Below are 16,292 nucleotides of genomic sequence, written 5' to 3' on the forward strand. Positions count from 1 at the left end.
AGACCTGGGAGAAGAGACGGCGGAAGAAGATTGGAAGAAATTCAAGATTTATCTACAAAAATATTGTAAATTGTATGAATGTTAAGAAGGATGCGAGAGTATAAATAACTGGGCACCATTAAGTTAGATGAAGTGAAATATGAAGATAAGCTAAATTTAAGAAAGGATAAAAAATTTGGAAGTTCTAGGTTATATTTTAAATTTTTCATGATTTGAACAAAGGATAGTTAAAAATCAGAGATATAATTTTGGAAAACTAGATAACAAGAATAGAAATAAGGGGATAAATTTGCTGGAAAAAAATTTATAACAGGAACGCAGGAGCGGGAGATGTGAGGGAGTCCAAAGAAGTGAAGAGAACCATGTTAAGAGATGTTATATTGTATTGTTTATTGGCACTGTAATTTTAAACAAAATTGTTAATAAAAATTATTTTTAAAAAAATATATAAACAATATAATCTATACAGAACATTGAACAGTATGAAATATATGAAATATGCCTCTGTACCAAATGTACAGAAATCTTATAAATCTCGGAAAGTCACAAATTATGCACTCTTGATGGATTCTCTTGAAAACATAGAACCAAATAAACATAACTGTACATTTTTAAAAAATAAAATAAAATAAAACATACAAAAGCTAAAATATTAAGATTAAAATTACTTCAACTTCCTAAGCATCTAGGTATGCTTGCCTAAAGAAGAATGCTTTTAGCAGGTGCCCGAAAAGAGTCTAGCAAAAGCACGTGCTTTGTTGAAATTTCAGCCTTCACGACATAGGAAAATGGCCAAGTAAACAGCTATTTTCGTGGAGGAGGGTCAAGATATTAACTGATATGCATGGAATTTCATATGTAGCTATATAATCCTTAGTGTAGTGAGATAAGACCTTTGGAGCAGGCATTTTAAGAAAAAAGTTTTTAATGAACCGCCCTAAAAGGTAAAGGTAAAGGTACCCCTGCCCGTACGGGCCAGTCTTGACAGACTCTGGGGTTGTGCGCCCATCTCACTTAAGAGGCCAGGGGCCAGCGCTGTCCGGAGACACTTCTGGGTCACGTGGCCAGCGTGACATCGCTGCTCTGGCGAGCCAGAGCCCCACACGGAAACACCGTTTACCTTCCCGCTGGTAAGCGGTCCCTATTTATCTACTTGCACCCGGAGGTGCTTTCGAACTGCTAGGTTGGCAGGCGCTGGGACCGAGCAGCGGGAGCACACCCCGCCGCAGGGATTCGAACCACCGACCTTTCGATCGGCAAGTCCTAGGCGCTGAGGCTTTAACCCACAGCGCCACCTGCGTCCCTGACGAACTGCCCTAGTAGGGCAGTAATTGGTCCTTGATAATTTGTCACCCCCCTCCATGATGGCACCTGGGGCGCTGCCCCCCCCTTTCCTACACCCCTGCTGGAGAGTATTTTTGTGCTCAAATCCTGCTTGCTGGTTTCCCACAGACTTCTGGCTGGCCACTGTGAGGAAATCCATAGCCTCAAATACCAACAGCAGTACATAGTCTAATACCAAATTTATTAGGACCAGGATATCAGGAATCCTAGCTTGTGGTTTTTTAATAGTAACTTGATAGGTTATGACTACACTAATTTAAATCCAGGTCTCTTCATCTAGTTCAAATAATGGCTCTAAGAACAGCAAACACAGTAAACTAAACTATTAATGCCAGTTTTAAAAGTGGAAAAAAATACATGAGCAAAGAACATTGTAAAATCTAGTATTTGATGTGGTTCATGCTGTATTAGTTCATCTCATAAGATACTTTGCACATGACACGAATGCAAAAAGAAAGAGTACAGCAAAATTTCAGCAGCACACTGCTTGTCTTCTTAATCCCATAATGGTTAGGCATTACTGTTAAAGAAGCTCTTGCTTTTATCTTAAGATAAAGTGTCTCTTATGACAAAATACTTTCAAAATTCCAGTCTCCTTTCACTTCTGTGTGAGCGTAATTAGTCAGAGAATTTAAAATTCCGCCTTCCAGAATGTGATTTCCGATTATCGCTTTCACCCAGAAGCTACAAATATGACTTGACCTATTCAGGATAGACTTTCAGCCAAATTACAGTGATTGCTTGGTCAGCTCTTTATTTTTCCTCTTCTGCCAAAAATGTATCTGCCAAAGTTCCACTTTATAGAATCATAGAATTGTAGAGTTGGAAGGGACCCTGAGGAACATCTACTCCATCCCCCGGCAATGCAGGAATCTCAACTAAAGCACCCATGACAGATGGCCATCCAACCTCTGCTTGAAAACCTCCAAAGAAGGTTCACTGCCTTCTGAGGGAGTCTGTTCCACTGTTGAACAACTCTTACCACCTTACCATCTCCTGATGTTTAGTCAGAATCACCTTTATTATAACTAGAAACAATTGGTTCAGGTCCTACTCTCTGGAGGAGAAGAAAACAAGCTTGGTCCATCATCCATGTGACAGCCCTTTAGATATTTGAAGATGGCTATCATATATCCACTCAGTCTCCTCTTTCCTGTACTAAACATACTCAACTCCCTCAACTGTTCCTCATAAGGCTTGGTTTCCAGACCCTTGATCGTCATAGTTGCTCTCCTCTGCACACATCCCAGCTTGTCAATAGTCTTAATTTGTGTAACTGAGTCCCTCCTGCAAGCCCCTCTACCCTTTTGCCTGTCCTGTCCATTGATGAAAGTCTACTTACTTCTTCAGGTTTCCCAACAGGCAGAAGAATGCAAATATATGTGTTCCCTCTTTAAGACAGAACAGTGCAAATTACCCCTTAGTTTGCTTTAGTCTGATGGTGAACAGTTTAATTTATGATTTCTAATTTGCAATCAGCACACTAAACTTTGGCCTGGTTAATTTAAAAGGTGAAAACAAGAGCACTACCTTTAAATTATTGTATATAAAAATCACATTTGCTTTCTTTAAAATATAGATTGATTAAGTCATGTATGCCCTCTGCTTAACCGTTGTAATGATTTATCACTACAAATTGGATTTGGTGAGTAATGATAAACTGTAATTTATTGCACTGGTTGTAAAGGGCACATAAAGCAATTTGGGTCGGGCAAAACATTTCTCAAAAATGAAAATAGTTCCCTCCCCCCCCCCAAAAAAAAATCACAAATTCCTACTCTTTGTGAGTTAACTTACCCTTCACATTCCCTTCATGCCGGCTACTAACAATAACTCTGTACAAAGCTCTCTGCATACAAAATGGTGGCATTCTTTACTATACTGACAGTATGGAAATGAGTGCAATACATCAGGTTTTGGAATGGGAAGAGACCCCATTACCTGAATGAAAGAATGAGGGCAAGTGAAGATTGGATGGCTAGGACACTAATCAGAAACACAAGGATGGGGGAATGGGTGTCCCACCAACTAGTGTAGGGAATGGAATAAATTCATACTATGTCCAGAAACTGCTGGTAGAAACATCTTGTTCTCATGTTGCCTTTGTGCTGACCTTGACAGCCCAGTGGTGTACAGCCCAGTGAACACAGATTAGCTATAAGCAGCACAACAGCACCCATTTAGTACTTACTATAAGGGTTGTTTATGAATGATAAGAATGTGGATTTACCCACCCTTTCTGCATATGACTATGGAAAAAGCGAGAGGTTACTGATCCATATTAATGATTCTAAGCAAAAAGAAGAAAAGAAGAAGAGGAGTTTGGATTTGATATCCCACTTTATCACTACCCAAAGGAGTCTCAAAGTGGCTAACATTCTCCTTTCCCTTCCCCACAACAAACACTCTGTGATGTGAGTGTGGCTGAGAGACTTCAAAGAAGTGTGACTAGCCCAAGGTCACCCAGCAGCTGCATGTGGAGGAGTAGAGATGCGAACCCGGTTTCCCAGATTACGAGACTACCGCTCTTAACCACTACATCACACTGGCTCTCAAAGTGGAAAGTGGTGGTTCTTCTGGATAAAAGTAGCAGTTATTTCAGGCTAACCAAGGCAAAGTGTGGTCCTCTGCACATTACATAGAGGACTGTCATATTTTCTTCAGCAATCAGGTGAAGAAGAACCTAAGACCACCTTCCAAATAATACCCTTGTTCACAGTTCCTGTCAACTAATCGGCAAGCATCAGACCCCAGCAGATAGTTACTTTCCATCCTCCAATGTGTTCTCCCAGTGCCAGCTACTTAACTGTTGACTTGAGAAGTTAGCACATGCAGTATGACAACCTGGTAGTCTCCCTTTAGTGACAGAGACTGCAGCAGTGAAGTAATCTGGGAGCCTTATAGCCAACAGCACCATGGTGGGGTTAGATTATGATGATTCCCAGGTTGCCATTCCCTGCTTTGTCCAGTGGTTAAGAAGGCAATAGGAAATCTGTGCCCTGGGCCCTGAATGGAGCTGTTCGGCATTTCTCAGCCAGATCCTCTATTTCATCAATCTGGTAGCTTCACAGAAAGGCTTTATCGATCCTATTTCTCACAACATGCCAGCTGCTTATGTGGATCTTCTCTTCCCAACACCCCTGAATGAACGCACCCTCAGCTCTTCATACATCTCATTATGGCAAAATCCACAGATCCAAACCCAGACTAAACGAAGGTGAACATTAGACTTGCAGAAGAAAGGCCGGCATTTTCACTCTTGCTTTTGGAGTTTGTTTCCTTGTGTTCCTTTTCTCCCCCCAGGTGAAGTCATTTCATATTGATAAATGCAAAGCCTCAAAACTGCAATGCAGCAGGTTTACATGCCTATTTTAGTACCTTGAAAAAATGGATTAAAAATGGATCCTCTGGTTGCTGTGAAAAGGCTTTAATTACACCTATCATGATTGATCGTCTTTTCCGTTTTCAAAATGCCACACACAAACAGGGTAATCATCTGTTTACAAAAAAAAAAAAAATTCTGAAAAATGCATTTTGTTAAATAGTGCAAGTAATACCTGAACTCATTTTAAGATATGGGCCTTATGCCATCCGTGAGAGAGAGGGTGGGATGGGAGTAGGGGAAGGTGATGAAGAGAGAAGGAAGGGAGAAGGGCAAATGTTCAGGTACACTAAGAATTGTATTTATGTAACTGTTTTGTGCAACAAAGGTTGATTGCATAACTTGGATATATAAATCCAGAAAAATAAAATGTATGACCAACCAATTAGGCTTCACCTATATGCTGCTGACCTGGTCACTCAGTGCCTTGGACACTGTTATCTGGCTCTCACTGATAAACGTTCTTTTCCCTTCCCACTTGCTTGTCCAGCACCCATATACTATCAACTCACTGGCTATTGTTTAAAGTTACTTTTCAATTGGAAATCTGTACTCAAGGCAACTTGGAACAATATTTAAAAACACATTAGTACAATTCAACACATGGCGCTTTGAACTGATCTAAGACTTATAAAGGGATACCCTTTTAAGTTTGTTGAAGCTCAAGCAATGAAGAGTCTTGAAGTAATTTGAAGTGAGAAAGGGGGTGAAAGAAAGAGGGGGAGAGAAGGGTTAGCAGAGAGCAGGGCATAGGAAATAAAAGTTGGTGGCAAAGAGAAAGGGGGTGCCCCCAACAATCAGCCTCACCTCATGTGGCCCCTAACATATAAAGCCTGACAAAATGTGGCCCTCAGCAGATTCCCCACCTTGGCTAAGAGAATGAGGAAAACATGGATGAGATGATACCCCTCAAGATATATAGGAATATAGGTAAAGGTAAAGGGACCCCTGGCCATTAGGTCCAGTCGTGAATGACTCTGGGGTTGCGGTGCTCATCTCGCTTTACTGGCCAAGGGAGCCGATGTACAGCTTCCGGGTCATGTGGCCAGCATGGCTATGCCACTTCTGCCAAACCAGAGCAGCGCACAAAAACACCGTTTACCTTCCTGCCAGAGCAGTACCTATTTAACTACTTGCACTGCATGCTTTCGAACTGCTAGGTTGGCAGGAGCAGGAACTGAGCAATGGGAGCTCACCCGGTTGCAGGGATTCTAACCACTGACCTTCTGATCAGCAAGCCCTAGGCTGTGTGGTTTAACCCGTGTCCCAATACAGTATATAGGAATATAACCAGCAGCAATAGAGAAATGATGCAGAACATTTTCCCAAAGAAACTGTAGTTAAAAACAATGCCCAGGTGAATAAAGCCATTTTTGCAGCATGGCTAAAATGGAGATACAGAAGCCTATCAGGGTCCCTTGAATAATCTATTCCAGGTCCATTACATGGAAAATGTGTAATGGTATTAAATGGGAAAGTAGCTCCTCCCCCCCCCCCCCCGCTAAATGATTAGCTGTAGTAAAACCTATCAACATATTTCACAGTGTAGCAGTGCTTATATCCTGGCTTGCAGTATAGCTGCCCAGGCTGCAGCACTGCCTTATAGGAAAGGCACATGGTAACCAATGGCTACTGGCTTTAACTGAAAGCAGTCTAGGATAAGTAACCCAAGTTCAAGAAGTTTGCTATAATTTTTGTTATCAGATCATCCATACTTTGTAGTCAACATCAGACTTTGACTTTCAGTGTTACAGATTTATAGAATTTCAGCAGAAGAGTTGTTTCAGTGCCTGGGAACTTGCAATATCAATACTGACCTAGAATCATCTATCATATGCACAGGGGTGATCTGTGGTTCTGTAAATTTCCAGCACATGAAAATAAGCAGAAGGCATGCAAAAAGACATCAAAAAGAAATCATATTATTTTGGTTGTCAACCGAGGTCACGTTGCATGAAATGGCAATTTCTGTGGGATGCAGTACTGATTGCACAATGGAGAAACAGAACAAGGAGGCTGGCTGCCACCTGGACTATTGTTACCACAACTAGGGAATAAAAGCTTTAGGAACATAATGCTGAGTCTTTAAATCTCATAGAAGAATAGAGCATGGAGAAGTGTTCTTGGCGTAATGACACAGAACGATTAAGAATGAAGAAATTCACGAGCTAGCAAGCTAGAAAGATTAACTGACAGTCAAATTAAGCGTCTTGCATCTGGAATGGCAAGTCGCTTCGCAGGAAGTTGTTACATTAGAGACTTAAGGGTTTTAATAAAAAAACTCATTGCCCAATTGAGGTTGGGACTTAGCCTAGTGATCTGCTGAGGACTGTGCAATCTCAGAACCCTTTTCAGCACTGAAGGAAATTCAAACAGATCCTGTAATTGGCAGGCAGTGAAAATCCTTTGGAATAACCAGACCTTGTATGAATATAACTCATTGAAGTTCCCCACTCAGTAGTGGACCAAACTCCTCTTACAGATGAATCAGAGAAAGATATTGTTATATTCTATAGACTTATCTGCAACTCCAGTAATACAATTTTTGTCTTCAGAAATGATATTCATGTATATTTTCTGCATTGCTTTATCGAAAACATCAGTGGGGAACCATAAACTCAGTGGTAGAGAAAAAGATTTGCATGCAAAAATTCCAAGGTTCACTTTACAGCATCTCCAGCTAAGGCAAGAGTGGAGAACCTACAGACATCCTGATGTTGCTGGACTACAGGTTCAGTCATCCCTGGCCAATTGGCTGATCTGAGCTGGAGTCCAAGAATACCTGGAGGTCCACAGTAGTGATGGGTGAATCTATCAATTTCAGTTTCTCTCAATTCCTAATTTTTCCAAATCTTAAACCTGGTTTTCCGCATTTACACATCAGTTTTCATTTTTTTTAAAGTCATCATGGAAATTCATTAGCATTTAGTGCAAACGTATCTCAGTACACACATTTTTGTATGCATCTTTTCCCAATATACACATTTTTGCAAATATAATGCATTTTTGGTAGATTATTTTCAATAATATGTGGATTAATATTTGCATGTTGCCGAAGTATATGCATTCTTGTACCTGGCTGGAGAAATGCATTGCAAAATTCAGATTATTATTATTATTTTTTACAAGAGTCAGCTAAGTACAAATTCTGAAGGATTTGTGTGCTGTTTTGCTAAGTGCAAATTCACTAAGTTTGCTTTCAAATGGAAACTGAATTGGATCCCCCCCCCCCATACCTAGTTTACAGATTCTTCACACCTGGGCTAAGAGATCAGGTATCAGGTGATGAAATAGCTGGCTGCAGCAAGTAAGAACAGATAGTAATGGGATAGGTATTTCAATAGCCTAAATTAGTATGGGATAGGTATTTCAATAGCCTAAATTGTTATATGTTGCCTCCATAACCTTTTCTCCCTTACCTGATGTCAGTGGGTTGCATGCATGATCCTGTTTTTTGTTAATATTTTGTCAGTAAGGTTAAAACATCTTCTGGGGTGGGTGGGAATGCTGAATGTGCCAAACCTGGAATTTCTGTACCTGTTATATTCTTGGTTTAAATGTCAAAAATTGGAAATTTGATATAGTAACCAACTTGAAACATTGGGAATACTAAATCAATGTGCATTGTATGGCTCATTTTGTATCTTTAAAAAGTGATTTTAAAATAAATGTCACAATCAGAGAAGCTCTAAAGTAGTATCTTTTGAAATGGCAGGATAATATTTGCCTGTTTTCTTACCTACTGGAGGCAGCTGTGACTTTAATCAGTTCATTTGTCTTCATCTGTTGTGTTAGTTTTTCATTCTGTGAGCTGAAATGTTACCTCTGCAATGTAAAATCTTTGTAGGTAGCAAAGACAACTATTTTAATGTGGACACAAGCAGTTTATCACCAGCATTCCATTATTCAATGTGTTGTTGTGTAGCATATATTTATGTCTCCACAGGAATCTCTTCCTTTCCAAGAAATCAACTTTATACAATAATCTAGTCTCATCACTTTTTTAGTAGTTACATTTTCAATGCATTTGGATGAATGGGTGTGCCTTTTCCTCATATTTTAAAAGGGCATCTTCACTGCAGATGGCATGTAAACACCATTGCAAATACAATCATAAAACGAACTATCATATTGCAGGTTCATTGGAATTGAACGGATAATTCGTATGCTTTTTTTTAACTGACCATACAATGTAAGCCTACATTTTCTCTGGGCTTTCGTTTACCTAATACCTAAAGAAGTTATTAAATCCACAGTGTTATCAGGACGAAATTATTCTTTAAATTATCACTGATATTGCTTTATAGCTGGGATGATCTGGGTATTTCATAACCCTGTTTGGAACACTTAGTAGTTGTAACCAGCCTAGAAAAATGACTGGAGCGTGGAACAAAAATATTTGTAATACGAAAAGATACATAATCAAACTGTTTTAGGGACCCCTTGGTCATCTGCATTTTGCTGGTGGGTAGTGGTAGCTTCGAGAACACTATCCAACCATCTTGTCCTCTGTCGTCCCCTTCTCCTTGTGCCCTCCATCTTTCCCAACATCAGGGTCTTTTCCAGGGAGTCTTCTCTTCTCATGAGGTGGCCAAAGTATTGGAGTCTCAGCTTCAGGATCTGTCCTTCCAGTGAGCACTCAGGGCTGATTTCCTTCAGAATGGATAGGTTTGATCTTCTTGCAGTCCATGGGACTCTCAAGAGTCTCCTCCAGCACCATAATTCAAAAGCATCAATTCTTCGGCAATCAGCCTTCTTTATGGTCCAGCTCTCACTTCCATACATCACTACTGGGAAAAATATCCTGACCACCCACCAGCAACCAGCATGAGTTTGACCAAACTGCGGGAGGCAGTGGAAGACAAGGAGTGCCTGGCGTGCTCTGATCCATGGGGTCACAAAGAGTTGGACACGACTAAACGACTAAACAACAACAGCAAAGTCAGGATATTACTACTCCTCACATGCAGGTGTGTATTACAATGTGTGCTAAAATTGTCCTCTTTATCTACTCATACTATTTCCCTTGCCTTCTTTCTGTACCAGACCAAGACTTTGCTGCCTGCAATGGAGACCAAATGGTGCTCCCACTACACACACTGGGCTTAGCACTTCAGAACACAGCTGATGTTTCCATGTTCAGCAGCTAACCAGACTTGCAGTTGAATTGTATGCCAACACTTATGCCAGGTGTGGTATCCTCCACCAACCTTGAAGGCAGCAGGGTAGCTGAGGAAGTACAGGGTTGGCTGTATGGCAAACACCTGTCACCCTCCAGCAACTTGCCTCTGCTGTGTAACCCCCGTCGCTGTTTCTTGAGGCAGCTGCCTGATTCTGCCTAATGGTTGGGCTCTTCCAATCAATTGTTGCTTTGAACGGTTAATTGAATTCAGAAGAGTTTGCACATCACATCTCTGAATGAGTCCCTGTTCTGGGCTTGTTCCCTCATTAAGAAAATGTAAACAAAAATATTCAAGGAGGAGGTGTTTCATGAGCTTCACATTCTTTCTGAGGATAAAAGGTTTGGTGTCTACCCAGCAGGGGCTTTATTTTAAGAAACAATTCTACAGCAGATGGTTGATTGGCTCAACTCATGAAGGAACATTACAAGGACAAAATGTACACTACCTCAAGAAGTAACTTAATGTCCAAGCTCTTTGATGTGGATACAAATTACACTTGGAGAAGCCAATCCAATTCTGGGACACTGTGAATTGATACAGATTGCTACCTGGAGCTGTGTTTTCTCCCTCCCTCTGATCACATCTGTTGAAATAAATTATCATTCTACAACTGATTTTCAGGCTCAATACCTCAAAACACTTCGGATTGCTCAGGAAGAATTCCTGTAAGGTTGGAAGGGCCTCACCTCAAGGAATCAAGCAGCAGGCACTAGGGTCCTTATTCTGCACTATGCCAGGGCAGCAGTCAGGCAGAGGGAAATACCAGCTTGACCTCTGTTGTTCTGCAGAAGCACCCAGATAATTGCCTGGGGAAATGTACTGAATCTTATTAGCACAGCTGGGATGACTACAATCTCTGGAGGGCCATTATGACACACTTACATAACTGCTATGTCAGACTTACAACTCTAGAGCAACCTTTGGCAATCTGGTGCCCTCCAGATGTTGCTGGCTAGAGCGGATGTGAGTTTTAGTCCAAAACATCTGGCAGGGCACCTGGCTGGTGAAAGCTACTCTAGAGAATCCTGTATGGTATTTTGCTTCTGGACTGCTACCTTCTGGAACCATTTTGCCTTGCCTCCTAGTTTTTAGATTACCTAATCTAAAAACCCTGTCTTGTGGAACAAACTCCCATTGAAGCTAGACAGGCATTGATATTGCACATGTTTTGTCAGGTGCTAAAATTATCCTATTTCTACAGATCTTCAGAGAAAGATGAGTGAACTTATAGGCAGTATAACTTTTCTTTTGGAAATTTTGTTTTCATTTGTTTTATTTTTTGTATTTTTGTTGTTGTACACTGCTATGATATAGTCTCTAAGTCCCCCAGTCCCCCAATAAATAAATTAGAAATATATTTCTTCTGTCTCTGGCACTTTGGACTTAACAGCTGCTAACTTTGGATTTGAACTCTTGCCTGCTGGAGAGTGTCAGCCTTGAATGTGGGAGACCAGGGTTCTAGACTCCACCCAGTCATGAAACTCACTGCATGACCTTGGGCCAGCCACAGTCTCTCAGACCAATCTACCTCACAGGGTTGTTTTGATGATAAAATGGAGGAGGGAAATACTATGCACACCACCTTGTGCTCCTTGGAGGAAAGGTGGGGTATAAATGGAATAATTCATACAATACAATATAATAAACAGTAAGTGTAAGCAGTCAGCAAATTCTATAACATTATGTATAAATAAATAATGGGCTGCATCCATATAACTCTTGCTCAGAGCAGACCCACTGGAATTAATTTATGGGTGTGTCTACTCTAAGTAGAGAGTGGGCCTTAGCTGCTACAACCAAAACAATTCAATAATCTGTACTTAGCTGTTAGAAGGTGAGATTTATCTACCTACATGCAGGTATTGATTAGGATTGGCAGTCTGGCTTGAGGTGTAGCTGTGCAAGACGGAAAGCCAGCTCACGCAGGGGTCAATGTGGCTCAAAAGGGAATGGAAAAGGAATAGATCAGATACCTTTCAAAGAGGAGGGTTGTATTTACCTTGACAGTGATGTTTATTCTGTGGACAAGAGGTGTATGAGCAGATGGGGAGTTGATACAGCTGGAAAATGAAATGGCACTAACTTGACAAATGCCAGTCTAAAGGGCAAGCATTGCTTGAGGATCAGCTTATCTTGCTCAGCAGCTCCAGAAGAGTGTGGGCCAACTGGAATATTAGTTCTTTCTCTAGAGACAAAATTGGAGATGGCAGCTAGCCTGCATGTTGGCTTCCTTTTGTCGAATTATGGGAAATGCTTTGCTTGTTAAAACAGGATTGTCTCAATGGCCAGGGCACTCCCTTGATGTACAGCCAACCAACAAAATTGCAGAATACTGTTTTTTATTGCTATGGACATAATTAGAGAAAGAAATCTCTCTGATAGCTCGATGTCACATAAGAACACTGGGTTTTTGTCTATGTTCACCACTTTTGGCTGTAAAAGAAACAGTGACCTGGTGAGGCAGGGAAAGGGCTACTGGGAAACAGTATGTTTAACCATTTGGGAAGGGGAGAACAAGGAAATGGTTGTGTCTGCACCATACATATGCTGCTTTCACAACCATGGCATCCCACAAAGAATCCTGGGGGCTTTTGGAGGTGCTGAGGATTGATAGGAGACCCCCTCATAGAGTTACAATTCACAGCACCCTTAACAAGCTGTAGTTCCCAGAATTCTCTGATTGTTGAAGTGCTGTAAGAGTGCTTTAAATGCATGATGTGGGTGTGACAAGCTATATTTGACTTTTAAGGCAAGTTCCAATCACACTGAAGTGCAGAAGTACCCAGAAGGATATAAGAAGAGTCTCAAGAGATCAGATAAATGCACATTCCCTTTTTGGTGAACCAGATGCCTCTAGGAAGCACAGAAGCAGTGCTGTGTCTGTTCCTTCTCAGCAGGTGGCATTTTGCTATTAGAGCTTTTCCTATTGAAATTTGACACAATAGTCCTTCTACCTGTCATCTATTTCTCATCAGGTTTCTGAAGCCCAGTAACCAACCAGCTTGGGACTACAAGGATGCACGGAAAAGCAAATTTCAAACTCTCTGTAGAGAGCTGCCCAAACCTGTGCCTCTAAAGCAGTGTTAAGATGCATTCAGTTTATTAGCTGGACCACCAGTTAACCAGGCTGGAAAATAATTTTAACTCCCAACCTCAATTGGCTCTGAGTTGGGAGGTTCCCCACCCACCCTTTTCCTTCAATGAGTGTATCACTCTGTTAAGCGAGCTTAATATTTTGTCACAATACTGTGTGGAAATGGCATTGAGCAGTAGGGGAGTGAAATATACTCGGAGTCGAGAGTGGATTTCATGCTCTTCATTCAGGTCATAGTAGTGAGGAGGAATGGAAGTTTCCCCAGAATGTCTGCTTTATATACATTATTTACACAATGGGCCCCATGTGATTGGCTAATTCCGGGATTCTCCTGTAGGACAATCAGGTTGTGTATTCACTTCCACCTGGAGCTGGATTGGGTGGCTCCTGCGGACCAATCATATTGCTGCAATGTTCTAGGACCAATCATACTGCCTCATTCTGAACCCTATTGTTCTAGGACCAATCAGACTGCTGCATTTTGGATCCTATTCAACTCAGTACATAACAGGGAGGCTTAAGGGATCTGAGGGAGGATAAGGTCAAAGCACAACCCTAACCAGATGGGGCCTAGCCTTGCCTAAACACCTCTCATGGTTGCACAGGGGGTCGTGGATGTTTGATCTGCACCACTCATTGGTCTGACACAGATCAATTCCCCAAGCACCTTGGGTGTTTTCCAACCTTCAGGCAGAATTCCATTTCAACAGCAAGCACTGAGTGGATTGATGATCTCTTCCTTGCCCGACTGCTGTGCTAACCCTGCTTACCTGCTCTAGAATCAAAGTTGTGGTTTGTTTTCACCCAAGACCATTGTTTAAATGTGTATTATTCCTGCTGTGCCCACAACCTGCCACACAGATTTTAACCTGCTGCCAATAATATGTTCATGAGGGCACCAAACGGATCTTGTTAGGGAAAAAATTCTATATATGGAGTGTCACAGCTGAAAAGGCTTGCCACCCTCCATAGTTTCCTCAGAGTGGGCACCTTGAGGGTCCAGGTCCATTGGGAGATGTCTTTATTTGAAGCTGATATGGTAGCATAACAAGAATGCCATTATCAACCTCAAGCCTTTACAATACAGTGGTCTGCAAGCCTTTCTAACTGACAAGCTACATACTCCAAATAAATAAGCTAACTAGATGCTCCAAGAAAGTATATGCTTAGTTCTGGGGCTTTAAATACTAAAGTGGGTTAAAATGACAAGTAGGGCAGAGTTAATCATAAACTAAAAATATTTTAAAGTAGATTATTCTTTGCAGCAAAGACAAGAAAAGAACTAATCTGGAAGATTGCTACTTCCAAAATACAACAGGCAAACACATAAGAAACCCTGACTGAGCAGCTTCTGCAAATTCCAATGCCTTTAAAGTCAATAAATAGTTAAAATGACAGAACTATGCTAAAATTCAACCTTGCCAAAATAATTTGTGCCCCCTTGGCCTTCTTAAGCTTAAAGGAGCCTGTAATCCACTGGAATTCTTTAAACAACAGCTGAGAAAAAGTCAAAATTAAGATATGGAGGAAGGAACACCCATGGTTATCAGGGCTTATAGGATTAATGGGAAAGGTTCTATCGTTAATGGGGGAGGAGGAAGAGAGGAAACTGTAAAGTTCACTGACTCCCTCGCCAAAGAACAAAATGTAACACCGGGTCAGAAAATTAGAAGCATCTGTATAAAAGGAACATTTTAAAAACGACATCTAGTTTTCCAAGTTGCAGACAATTATCGCACATTCAGAAGTCAATTCTACATACAGTAAATTGATTCCCAAATAGAACAAATGTATAAAGTGCATGCTCCTTAACTGCCCTGATTAAATGGGGACATCCCATTTTGGGGCCTGTGCTCTCGAGAGCACAGTATCCCAAAACATGTATTTTGGGTGCCATGGCAAGTGTCCTTTTGGCTATGATCTTGCATGGGCCATGTGACTCACACAGGAGCACATCCCAGAAAATGCAAATCCTGGTTTTCTGTGGTGACATGTTGTAAGGTATGAAGTCGCTCTTTGGTCCAAAGACTTTTGATGTGGTGTGCAATTTAAAATATTTCTTATCAAGGAAGTCAAATCTAAACATCATTTTTTAAAAAAAAAAATAGGTTTCCACTCATGTAAAACATGACAAATTTAATGAGAAACAGAAACAGTTTATTTAAGAGTAGCAAAACTTTCCTGAAGGGTTTTGTACATGTTGAACCCATTCTTTTCTTTATTAATAATAAAAAATTACAATTTCTAACTACAGAAGTATTCTGTCTTGAGAGACAATGGAGTGCACCTCTGGGGGTGAAGCTAAACTGATGCGTTAGCAGCACCTAAGTGACCTTTCAAGGTGTGCAAGCCTGGGCAGTGCGGATGGAGGCCCTGGGCTGCCCAGATGACAATACCTTTCTCTCCGCCTCACTGATGTAGAGCAAAGGAAAGCAGAACAATATGTTTGGCACCAGCTTGGCTGCAGGAGTTGCCAGAAGGTGGTGGACAAGACTACAAAAGACTAAAACAATAAACAAGAACTGTTGGTTATTAACCAGAGGTGGACAATCTTGGGCCCAGGGGCCAAATGCAGCCCTCCTGGTCTCTCCATGAGAGAGACCATTTGGTCCATCCTTACTTATGATGGCATCAATATTCATTTTTGTGCTGTACTGTACCAGTATACATGGGAAATGGCCTATAGAAGACTATAAATGGACTATAAAAGAACTGTAGGAACCCAAAGATGTGGTAAACAACAGAGAATTCCTAATGCTCTGCTTTCATTTTGCAAGCATAGTTCCAGGTGATTTGGAACTCTAGAATCCAGAGACTAATTCATGGAAAGAGAGTTTTGGCCAAAGCTTTGAAGTATAAGATCTTTGGAAGAGTATGAGTTAAAGGTCCAACTTGACTTCAGTTTCAATTGGTTAATGGAAGGGAAGTGTCACATTGCTCCAAATTAACAGCTCAGTGTTGGGATTCAAAGTGGCATTTCTCTGCATTCTTTATGATAAACTAGCTGGCCCAAACCAGACAACATTTTGAAATTAAAGCTTTTGCTCTGCTTTCCCCATATTTGAAAAGTTTCTGGAAGAAGAAAAAGAACAAGAGAGTGCATTTTGTGTTTGTCAATATGCTACCATTGTAGAACGAATTTAAATTTCATTTTATTACAGCTATAAAATGTCTGCCACATAAAGAGCAAGCGAATAAAGTGTGTGTAGTGCCACAAAATATAAAACAATCCCTAGATACTAAATAACATACTGCTATGAAATGCAAGACATAAAACAGAAATAATTTC

The 16,292-nt window shown here is 40.9% G+C and overlaps 1 protein-coding gene across 5 annotated transcripts in view; it reads right to left on the reverse strand.

Annotated features, from left to right (window-relative positions):
• The window catches only part of CSMD3 (CUB and Sushi multiple domains 3), a 592,920-nt gene that overhangs the window by 397,279 nt on the left and 179,349 nt on the right, over window positions 1–16,292 (reverse strand). The gene's annotated exons all lie outside the window — the stretch shown is intronic.

The sequence above is a fragment of the Podarcis cretensis genome, assembly GCF_951804945.1.
Source record: "Podarcis cretensis genome assembly, chromosome: 7".
In the NCBI taxonomy this organism is placed as follows: Eukaryota; Metazoa; Chordata; class Lepidosauria; order Squamata; family Lacertidae; genus Podarcis; species Podarcis cretensis.